Source organism: Pipistrellus kuhlii, unplaced genomic scaffold (genome assembly GCF_014108245.1).
Source record: "Pipistrellus kuhlii isolate mPipKuh1 unplaced genomic scaffold, mPipKuh1.p scaffold_m20_p_4, whole genome shotgun sequence".
Lineage (NCBI taxonomy): Eukaryota > Metazoa > Chordata > Mammalia > Chiroptera > Vespertilionidae > Pipistrellus > Pipistrellus kuhlii.
Genome location: NW_023425540.1, coordinates 84,317,107 through 84,327,737, shown reverse-complemented (window position 1 = coordinate 84,327,737; position 10,631 = coordinate 84,317,107).

The window sequence follows — 10,631 nt, the reverse complement described above, 5'->3', positions numbered from 1 at the left end:
AGAGGATGCTGGATGCACTCTTGAGTGAGCAGCTGTGGGCAAGAGTGGTCTCAGCTCAGAGGAGGACCACTGGGTCAAGAGGCAGACACAGGGACCTCTGATGCCAATGGGAAGTCTTTCAGCAGGAGAGGCCCAGCTGATATGCAAGTTCCAGGGCATCTGTCCAGCTGTGCACACAAAGGAGACAAGCAGAACTTTACATGCATTAAGTACCTACCTACTGCATGCATCAGTACTGGGAGCTTTATATATTTTTTCTTAAATTTTTCACAATAGGAATGATTACCCTCATGTTACAGATGTGGAAATTGAGGCTCAGAGGAAGAATAATTTGCAGGACGTCTCACAGACAGGGAGCCGCTTACCAGCCCCCACTGCTCTTGTGGTGTGACCAGGGGCCCTTGCCACTATGTTGTTGTCTGGGGAGTTGGGGGGCGGGCTGTACTCCCCCTGGGTTCTCCCAGCTCAGCTGGCACTGAGAAGCCAGCCCTCCCGAGCCCCCAGGGCCCTGCATTCTGACTTTCTGCCCCTGTGGGCGTTTGCCTCCCCCACACGCAGAACTGTGCCGCCACTAAGACTAATTATAAATGCCGGGTATTTATAGTGAGTTTCTCCACCCAGTGCTTCCAGCACCTCGAGGGAACTATTTACAGCATCCTCCCAGCTCCTCAGAGAGAAAGACAGAGCCCAGGAGGGAAACTGAGGGGAATCAGAAGTGGTGATGGCTCCTGGATTAAGGACCCTCAGCCGAGGAGGCTTGGCAGGGTTTCCTCTGAGCAAACACTAGGATTTTTCAGGACAGCTGTAGGGCCAGAGGGGTGTGAGAGAAAACCTATGACTGCACACTTACCCACAGCTATGATTGGTCCATTTCCAAGCATCAGCCCATTTCATCTCCGAGCCTTGATTTTCTCATCTGTAAAATGGGGATATAGTAGTGCTGCCTCCCAGGCTTGTGAGATTTAAATGAGTTAAACAGATAAAGAACAGAAGCTGGCAAGGAATAATCCTCATTAAATGTTAGCTCTTTCTTATTATCATCATTCTCATCCTTAAAGTAAACCAATAAAGCAAGTAAGCATTACACATTAGGTTTGAACTTCAAAAAATTAATAATAATAATTAAGGTTCCCAGTTGTTTCCTCCGTAATGTGTGACTGTGCTTCGAAGCTATTTAAGAACCAAATTAACATAGACAAAAACAGGCTATTTCTTGATGCCTCCACTCAGACCAGAGGAAAAAGAAAAGGAAAAAAAGGAGGTGAGCAGGGGACACATGGAGACTTCTTTTTGGTTCTATGCTGATGGTCAAAGGATAGTACACAGCACGTAACAAGTGAATTGGCAGAAATCGGAAATCAGGACGAGATCTTTGCAGCTGCCACACACCCCTGCCTCCCGCCTTACAACGGGGACCAAGCCAAGAGCTACTGGTGGGTCATCCAAGGTGTCAGCTGTCAGCTGGGTTCCAGTGACTAGACCACAGCGCTCTGGAGGTTTTCTCCAAAAATTGCAAAATGGGGCAGTTATGTTCCACTTTGCCAAGACACAGCAAGGACCGAGTGGGAAAATATATGCAAAGTTCCTGGTGCATGGTGGGTTTTCCAAAAATGGTCACCATTATCAAACTCTAGGTTTTCATTATTATTTAGTTGCTATCCAGTTTTTACTATTTTTATATACTAGTATTAAAACTACAACATGCTTGACATTTAAAATAATCTAAACCCTCTGCTAAAATAATAATTTAAACCCTAAAGATGGATAGAGCTGGGGGAAAAATGGCTCCTCACTCCACCCAAATTGTCTTTGATAAGGCTACTACTGTTTTTGTTTTCTTGATAGAGCAGAAATCCTCAATCCATGAAATGCAGAGTGTGACTCCTCTCCTGGGACAGCCAGTGCCCCTCTGCATTATCCTGGGCAAGTCACTTTCCTTCTCGAGAAACATCCTCTTCTGCACAAGGAGGAGGCTAGACAAGACCAGCTGCTCCCAGTCGTCACCTCACATTAAAATCACCTGGGAGATTTGAATAATCCCAGCACCCAGGCCAACGAATCAGGTAGGACTCAGACATCAGTGTGTTTTCTAAACTCTAGGTTGTTTCAAGGATCAGCCACGGTTGCAGGGGCTTACCCTAGGTCTTCTCGAACTTCAACGTGCATGCACATTGTCCTAGGCCTGAGCTCAGATGTATACTCTGGCCCGTAGGTCTGTGGTGGGGCCTGAGGTTCTGAATTTCTAACAAGCTGCTGGGGGATGCTCAGGCTGCTGGTCCAGGGAGCCTGTTTGGAGCAGTGACGCACTGGACCGCCCGCTGATTGGAGAATGATGCTAACCTGAGAATACTCTCTTCAAAGGAAATTGGCATAAAAAGGTATTGACAAGAACTGGTCAGAATGAAGTGAGGGATTGGAAATAAGGATCCTACTCTCAGTTTCATCCCCTCACTTCCTGATAGGCAGAATCATCTCCCCCCACAGATGTCATGTCCTGATCCCCAAAGCCCATGAATATGTGCTGTTACATGGCAGTGGGGAATTGGGGTTGCACATGAAGTGAAAGGTCATTAAATCAGCTAACCTTAAAGTAGGGAGATTATTCGGGATTACCCAGGTGGACCCAGTTAATCAGAAGAGCTCCTTGAAAATAGAAGAGGAAAGCAGAGAAGATCAGAGTGATAAGATGTGTTAAAACTCAACCTGCTGCCCTTGCCCATTTGGTTCCGTGGATAGAGTATTGCCCTGCAGACTGAAGGGTCCCAGGTTCAATTCCGGTCAAGGGCACATGCCTGGGTTGTGGGCTGTATCCCCAGAAGAGGCACGCAGGAGGCAGCCAATCAATGATTCTCTCTCATCGTTGATGTTTCTCTCTCTCTTCCTCTCCCTTCCTCTCTAAAATCAATAAAAATAAATTTAAAAAAAATTTTTAAATCCCTCAACCTACTGCTGCTGACTGGAAGGACAGAGGCAGGGGCCATGAGCCAAGGAATGCAGGCCACCTGTAGAAGGTGAAAATAGAGGTGTTCTTTTTGGAGACTCTGGAACACCTTGATTTTAGCCAAGTGAGACCTGCTTGTGACCTCCACAACTTAAAGATAAATGTGTGTTTTGTAAGCTTGTGTTCATTTGCTACAGAAGTAATAGGAAATTAATTTCCTATTTCCTCCATCCCTTGAAGCACCTCCTTTAAAGTCCTAAGTCCCTAAGAAAGAGTTGGACTAGATGATCTTCATCACCGTGTGTGATAGGGTTGCACTGAGTCTGCCCTACACTGCTTCCCCCTGGGCAGCCTGAATTCCAGGGCTTGCTGACACATCCTGGTCTGGTAGTGTCAACTTCCCCAGAATCCAGGCCCCTACTGCCCCCTTTCTGACAGAAAGAGAATCAACAATGGAGAGGCTATGTCTGAGCATTTCAGCAAAGAGCAGTACTTAGAAGTGTCTCTTGGCCCCTTGGGAGGACCTTGGTATAGGAATCTCCTTCATGACCCGTGTGGAAAGAGTTCCAATTCAGGATTTGGGCTCTGGAGAAGGGCCACACACAAATGAAAAGACTTGAGACTTGAGGAAATTCAACTTGGCGATATGGGGGCCCAGGCAATAGTACAACTCTAGTGGAAGAACTATTCCTGCTCTGGCCCTGCCATCCCCTTTTATTGAGGTTTTGGGGGGGAAATTTTTGGCAACATAAACAGAAATTTACATGTAGCCCTTAGGCAGGAAATAACAGAAACTTACACGGGACAAACAAGGTGGAGGCTGCTTCAGCTAACAATGTCTCAACTGAAGGGTGAGTGGTTAGAGCAATTAAAGTGTTGACCAGCCTTCCTGGCTTTCTGTCAACATCTCATGTAGTGAAACTGACTTGTTTTTCAGCACCTTGTTTCTTTCTTTGTGGTGTACCTGGCCAAATTTAGCCTAACACCTGCCTACTCCCCACTGCCATGGTACCCAGAGCACCTCCACCCAGGCAACCAGCTCAGGGCAGGACAGGGAGTGAGGAGGGGATCCCAAGTCTGTCCTATCTGGCTCCCCTTTCCCAGAAGTAGGAGGTTGGACTGTTCCGTAAGACAGCAGGTGGGCAGGGGGTCTTGGGCAGGGGTATTGGTCCTGGAACAGATGAAGTCTCAACCTAAAGGCACTGGAACAGTAGTTTCTGACCCTGCCACACACTAGATTCACCCAGGGAGCTTTTAAACTTAAGGTGCTTAAGCTGCTGTACCCCAAATTTAAATCAGAACTTCTGGGGTGGGGCCAAGAGGTTAAGAAAAAAGTTCCCAGGTGATCTCAAGGAGCAGCCAGGATGAGACCCGCCAGATCAGTGGTTCTGAGTGTGGGTAATAGACCCGCAGCCTCAGCATCGCCTGGGCGTGTGTTAGAACAGACTCTCGGGCTCCTCCCCAGACCTGTCAAATCAGACTGTATTTTCTCACGGTCCCACCTGAGTCCTTGGCACATTAAGCTGGAGAGTGTAACAGTGGAGCATAAGGGTCAAGACCGCTGGCTCTGGATCAGACTGCCTGAGTCTGTGAGTGTCTCTACCATCTTAAGCCATGAGGCCTGGGGCAAATGACAACCTCTGAGCTCCTCTATTCCTCTTTTGGCTTTCTCCCACATCCCATGGCGGGCGGGATGGGGGGTGAGCCAGCAAACCTCAGGTGTCCACAATAGTCCAGGGAGCCTACTGGGGAAATCCAGAAGAAACCACAGCTTGTCTCGGACAGAGAGGTTCAAGTGGACCCTGTAGCTAAAACAATTTGGAGAGCCAATACGAAATCCCAATATAAAATCAGGTGTATTAGGAAATGGATCCAATTTAAAGAATTTTCCCCCTGTCTCTTTAAATGAACACCCTCATCAGATCCTACATTCTGACTTCCAATTTTAAGAAAAAATTTGTCTTATATGTATATAAATGGATATGTAATCTTGGCTTCATGAAAATTTAACAACCCATCCATAGTAGCTGAGAAATAATAGAAGCTTCAGGATGTTCAAGGGGAGGATTATAGAAACCAGCACTTGATTTAAGCTCCTCCATTGATGTCATCAAAGACCTGAGGGATTTTGGAAAAGCCGTGTCTCAGAGGGAAAACCAGGCAGTTCTCCGAAGAATTTTAAAAACAGGAACAAGGATTTCTCAGTTTGCGAGGCTCTCTGGAAGCAGGCCCTTTCAGATGAAGGCAGGCGGGCTATACTTAGAAAGAGACGCATGGTGAAGAGCAGTTCTGTTACTATAAATTCATTTCCAAAAGCCAAACATATGTGTGTGCACACACAGAAATACCATATATCTGGAAGATATAAATCAGCATATGACATTTAGCCCTTCCTAAATTGGGAAATATATATAATTACTCCTTTTTTTTTTTTTTTTTTTTGCTAGTGTGGGAATAAGAAGGAAGACATCTCACTCCAATAAGATCGATCTGATAGAGAGTAATCTATATTCCTGAGTGCAATTCATCCATTCATTCATTTATTTACTTGTTCAGTCTGCAAACAGTTGAAAGCTTCCATGTGCCAATGAGGAACAGGTCTGATATGATTCTTCATGAAGTGTGCTGGTCTAGTGCCCACCTCTCGAAGGATGGTCCTAGACCAGCAGGGTTGGCCTTTTCTGGAAACTTGTTCAAATGCAGGTTCTCTGGGCTCATCCTAGACCTGCTAAATCAGAATCTAGTTTAGCAAGCAAATCCAGGGACTCTATGCACAGTAGTGTTTGAGATGCACTGATCTAGTACATCTGCTTAGCCAAGAAGGAAAGTTTCCTGGGATATAGATCCCCATGGGTGCCCAGGAGTCCCAGGACCCTCTCAGGGAGAAAGAAATGGGCTCAAGTTCAGGGTAAGAGGGTTGGAGGGAAAGTTTGTTTATGTTGATGCACAAACTGAAAAGTGCTGGATTCCAGCTCAGGCACTCAGGGCCATGAGTGGATGGACTGGCTCCAAGATCAGCAAGGTAACAGATGGAAGTGGAAGGGAAAATATTTCCCCAAAACTTGCTGAGTCCAAGGAAGATGTTGGAAGATTTGGACACAGCCAGCATGATTAATCTTAACAACTCTACCTTGAGTTTCATTTTTGGCGAGGGAATGGCATCAGCTTAAAAGTTAATTACAAGCAGGGAGCAAATCATGCAGCTGATGTGCACATTGCAAACAAATTAAGTTCTTAAAATAGGCACCACACCACTTGGAACAATGGTTTATGAGTCCAAGGGTGCATGAAAATAATTGTAGAAGGTGAGCTGACTAATAACTAAAATATGTGAATTAAATGAGGGCAAATTGTAGATATTAAGCAAGAAAGAAAGATCACATGGTTAACCTCTCATTTTGTAAACAAGCCAAGTGGAAGGATCTAGGATGCAACCTCCTAGGAGTGAGGAGGGAAACCCCCTGGTGGGAACAGGGCTCCCCAAAGATGTAGAAACAGCCAGGAGGGCTGGAATGAGGGCAAGAGGAGGGGCTGCCAGCAGGGAGAGCTCAGTCAAAGCTGGCAGGCAGCATCCCACCACAAAAGGGTAAATTCAGAGGTGTGTGGGAGAGGAAGTTTCAGCTGCAGAAAGTTTGACATTAAGTCCAAAGTCCTCATTTCATGAAACCAGGCACACAGAGGGGAGGTAACTTTCCCAAGATCACACAGCACCTGTCAGAGCCTGGATCTGAACTCTAGTTCCCTCACTCCAAGTTATACTTTCTTCTCAATTAGCAGGGCTTGCAAATTCATGTACCTACAGTGTGGGAAGCCGTGTTCCGTGGGGCCCGAGGGCAAGGATGGAGCATAGGGTGGGGACACCTACCTGCTCTCCTGCAGGTGATTGAGCGCAGGGTAGGGACACCTACCTGCTCTCCCCTAAGCCTTCAGGGTCAACCAAGGACAGGGCAGACCATAGCCCCATTGTTAGAGAGTGCGTGTGATGCACAACTTATCTGGATGTTCTCAGTTAGGCTATTCTCAATGATATCTAACCAGATGCTTGCTCTATGTATCTTTTCCAAGAATGTCTTGAGGAGCTGTTGGGCGGCCTTGTCCTGGGAAAGGGGCACTTGGAGAAATGCCCAGAAAAGCCGCATAAATGCACACTTGCAACTAATAAAGTTGCTGCAGTCTCATCATGGACTAGCAGTCCTCCTGAAGTCCCGCTTTCTCTTGTCTTTATTTCTCTTAAAACCTCCTAGTCCTACCTCCAGGACTTGTGATGCCGGCTGGGTCCAGTACTACAGAGTCAGGCAGGCAGGAAGTACAAATGCAAGAAGCTGACCTACTGTAGGAAACTATATGCCAGCACTGTCTAACAGAAATCCAATGTGGAAAACATTTGTTACATAAGATTTTCAAGTAGACATCTCAATTTGGACTAGCAGCATTTCCAGTGGCTGCCTTATTGGAAAGTGCAGCTATGGGAGGGGGCATATTTAAAAACTAGAGCGCTGCCACAATCCCAACCAAAAGGAAACATGAGACCATAGGATCTGGTGAAAAGCCAAAAATCTAGATTTTCATGTGAATTCTTTCTATGTTAAAACAATGGATTCATTGCCCAGCTGGCGTGGCTCAGTGGTTGAGTGTCAACCTGTGAACCAGGAGGTCACAGTTTGATTCCCAGTCAGGGCAAAAGCCCAGGTTGTGGGCTCGATCCCCAGTTGGGGGGGAAGGGGAGTGGAGGTACAGGAGGCATCAATCAATGATTCTCTCTCTCCCTCTACCTTCCTCTCTGAAATAAATAAAAATATATATTAAAAAACACACACACACAAACAAACAAGCAATGGATTCATTAAATTAAAATATATTATTATGTGTCTTAGTCCACTCAGGCTGCTATAACAAAATACCAGAGACAGTGTGACTTTAAGTCAACAGAAATTGATTTCTCACCGTTCTGGAGATTTGAAATTCCAAGATCAGGGTGCCAGGGTGGTCGGGTTCCAGTGAGGGGTTTGCAGACCCCAGATTTCTCACTGGGTTCTTTCTGGCGCCTCTTTCATGAGACACTAACCCCACTCATGAGATCTCTTTCATTATTTAAAAGCTTCTCAAAGTCTCCAAGTCCACACCTCCTAATACCACCTTTGGAGGTGAGGATTCCAAATGCAGAGGGGTTGGGGACACAAGCATTCAAACCATTTACTGATAACCAGAACACATCTCAGAATTAGCATGTGGGCCAGCATTCTGTAACCCCTATCTTACACCATGCTACTTCAGAAGCAAAGAGCAACATCATCTTACACATTCTCAGGAACCTAATTAATCATTATTGAGAACTTTCAAGACAAATTCAAGTCCCAACTCTGCCATTCCTCTGCTATATGAAACTTAGTGAGTTAACTTCTCTGAGACTTAGTTTTCTTGTCTTCAAAATGGGAATAATCTCTTTCATGGGCTTGTCTTAATGGCCAAATGAGCAAATTAAATGGAAAAGCAACTTGTAAATGTCAAAACAATACACAACGATTGCTTCTGGAACATTCCCAGAGAGCAGGACATGGTTGACCATCAGGATGGCATCTGAGGCCGCACCTGCCTTGTCACTGGGATTCTGAGTCCTGCCTGTCCACACCCTGTCCCTGAAACTTAGAAGAGTCTTCTTCACTAGTGGGTACTAGTCACCTCATACCCACTGCAATCCACACCTGTCTGAAATCATTTATTCATTCAACAAACATCCTTGAGCACCCATTTTGCATCAGTTGTTCTGGAAACTGAGGCTAGATAGTGTAGTAGACACTGTTAATACTCTGCCCACTCCTGAACCAGTTTTCTGTGCTTACCTCCTGGCTTTTACATGCCCAGCTCAGTCCTGCTAACTTCTTCATGGGACAATCTTTGAACTATGGGAATCCCACAATCTATAAAAGTGCCTATAAATTGACATCCCCAATGGCCTATGGGGGCAGGAGTGTACAAGGCCAGTTGCATCTTGACTGGAGATAAGACAGAGAGAAAGAAGTCATTTACCCTGCAGAGCTCCCTGTAGAATCAGGCTGTCACTGAACTTGGTCTGAAATATCACCCTTGTTTGGCTACAACCTCTTCCCCACCCTGCTTTCCCACTCCCTCACTGTCAGTTCTCCTGGAAGCACATGAACCATCATCCCAGGGTCTGACACTGGGAGAACTTGACTCAGGACAAAAATATTATTCATACACAGCCTCTACTCTTAAGGAGCTCTCTGGCCAACTGGAGAGGATGACATGCCACACAATGGGAAATGCTTGATTCACCCAGATTCCTTTTGGAGAAAGTGCTATATTTGTGTGGAAGGATGTCTTAATAAATTTGCTGGGGCCAAAATTGATTCCCTATGAACATGAGTGCTGCTGGTGCCTAGACTTTAAGAGAAGAGGATGAAATTGCTCTGCATGAGACCATGAGAAAGAAAATGAAGGAGAGCATCAGGCAAGGAGGAGAGGCCAGGAGCAGTGTGGTGGGTGTGATGCCTCTCATCTTCAACAAGTCAGCAAAACTGAATGCAGACATGGGAGCTGGAGATGGAAGAGACCATGAGGAAGTAAGCCCTTGAGAAACCATGGGAAGGACTTAGGACCAACTCAGGCCATGGGTTCAGGGACATTGGAGGCAAGTTTGCAAATTGCCACCGATGCCTACCAGGAAGATTGCTGTAGCTTCCTAAGTGATCTCCTGCTTCCATGCCTGCCTCCTCCCGTCCCCCTCCCCACTATCAATTCTCTACCAGCAGCCAGAGTGAGCTATTGAAATGCAACTAGGTCTTGACATTTAAGTTTATAAAGTCCCTGTGTCCAGATCATGTCACACCTCTGTTTTAAAGCTTACAGTGGCTTCCTATTGCATTTAAAACAAAATCCAAAGTTCGAATTCAGGCCTTACGACTCTATAAGATCCGTCTTTCTGTCCCTTGATAAGATTCATCTTGCTACATGCAGGGCCTTTGCATTGGCTGTTTGCTCTACCTAGATCACTCTCTCAAACCCCAGAACTTCCCAAGCTGGGCATTTCTCATCATTCAGCTCTCAGTTCAATTGTCACTTCATTGTGCAAGTCATTCCTTGCCATTCCATGTATTTGAAGACCTTCTTCCACCCTCAATCTCTACCATATAATTCTATATCAGCACAAGGGGTCAGTGGAGGTTCCTGAGAAGAGAGGATATTTGAGAGGATATTTGACACACTGGCCTTTGCCTTGTTCAGACTGCTCTAATTATTCCTCAAAAGCATGAAGCTCTTTATGATTCAGGCCTTTTGTAGATGTTTTTCCCTACCTGTGGGAAGCTCCTCTCCATTCTTCACCTGACTAATTTCTGCCCACACTCCAGGTTTCAGCTTCAATGCCTCTTGCTCAGCCAAACGTTTATTCTTTGGCCCATTCCCATACAAATTAGGTCCACCCTACTCTTCTCTCTCCAAGAATCCTATCGTTGTCAGTCTTAACACTTACTCTCTGGGAAGTCCCTGTCTGGATTTCTATGTTTTCTTCACTGCTGTGTCCTCAGCACAGTAGGTGTTCAATCAAGGCTTATTGGTGAATAACTCAGTGGGAGCCCACATGGAAGACAGAGAAGGACATACCCAACAAAGTTAATATCATATACAAAATTAGGAAGCCTTGGTGCATTGGGGAAGTCACACATTGTTCCGT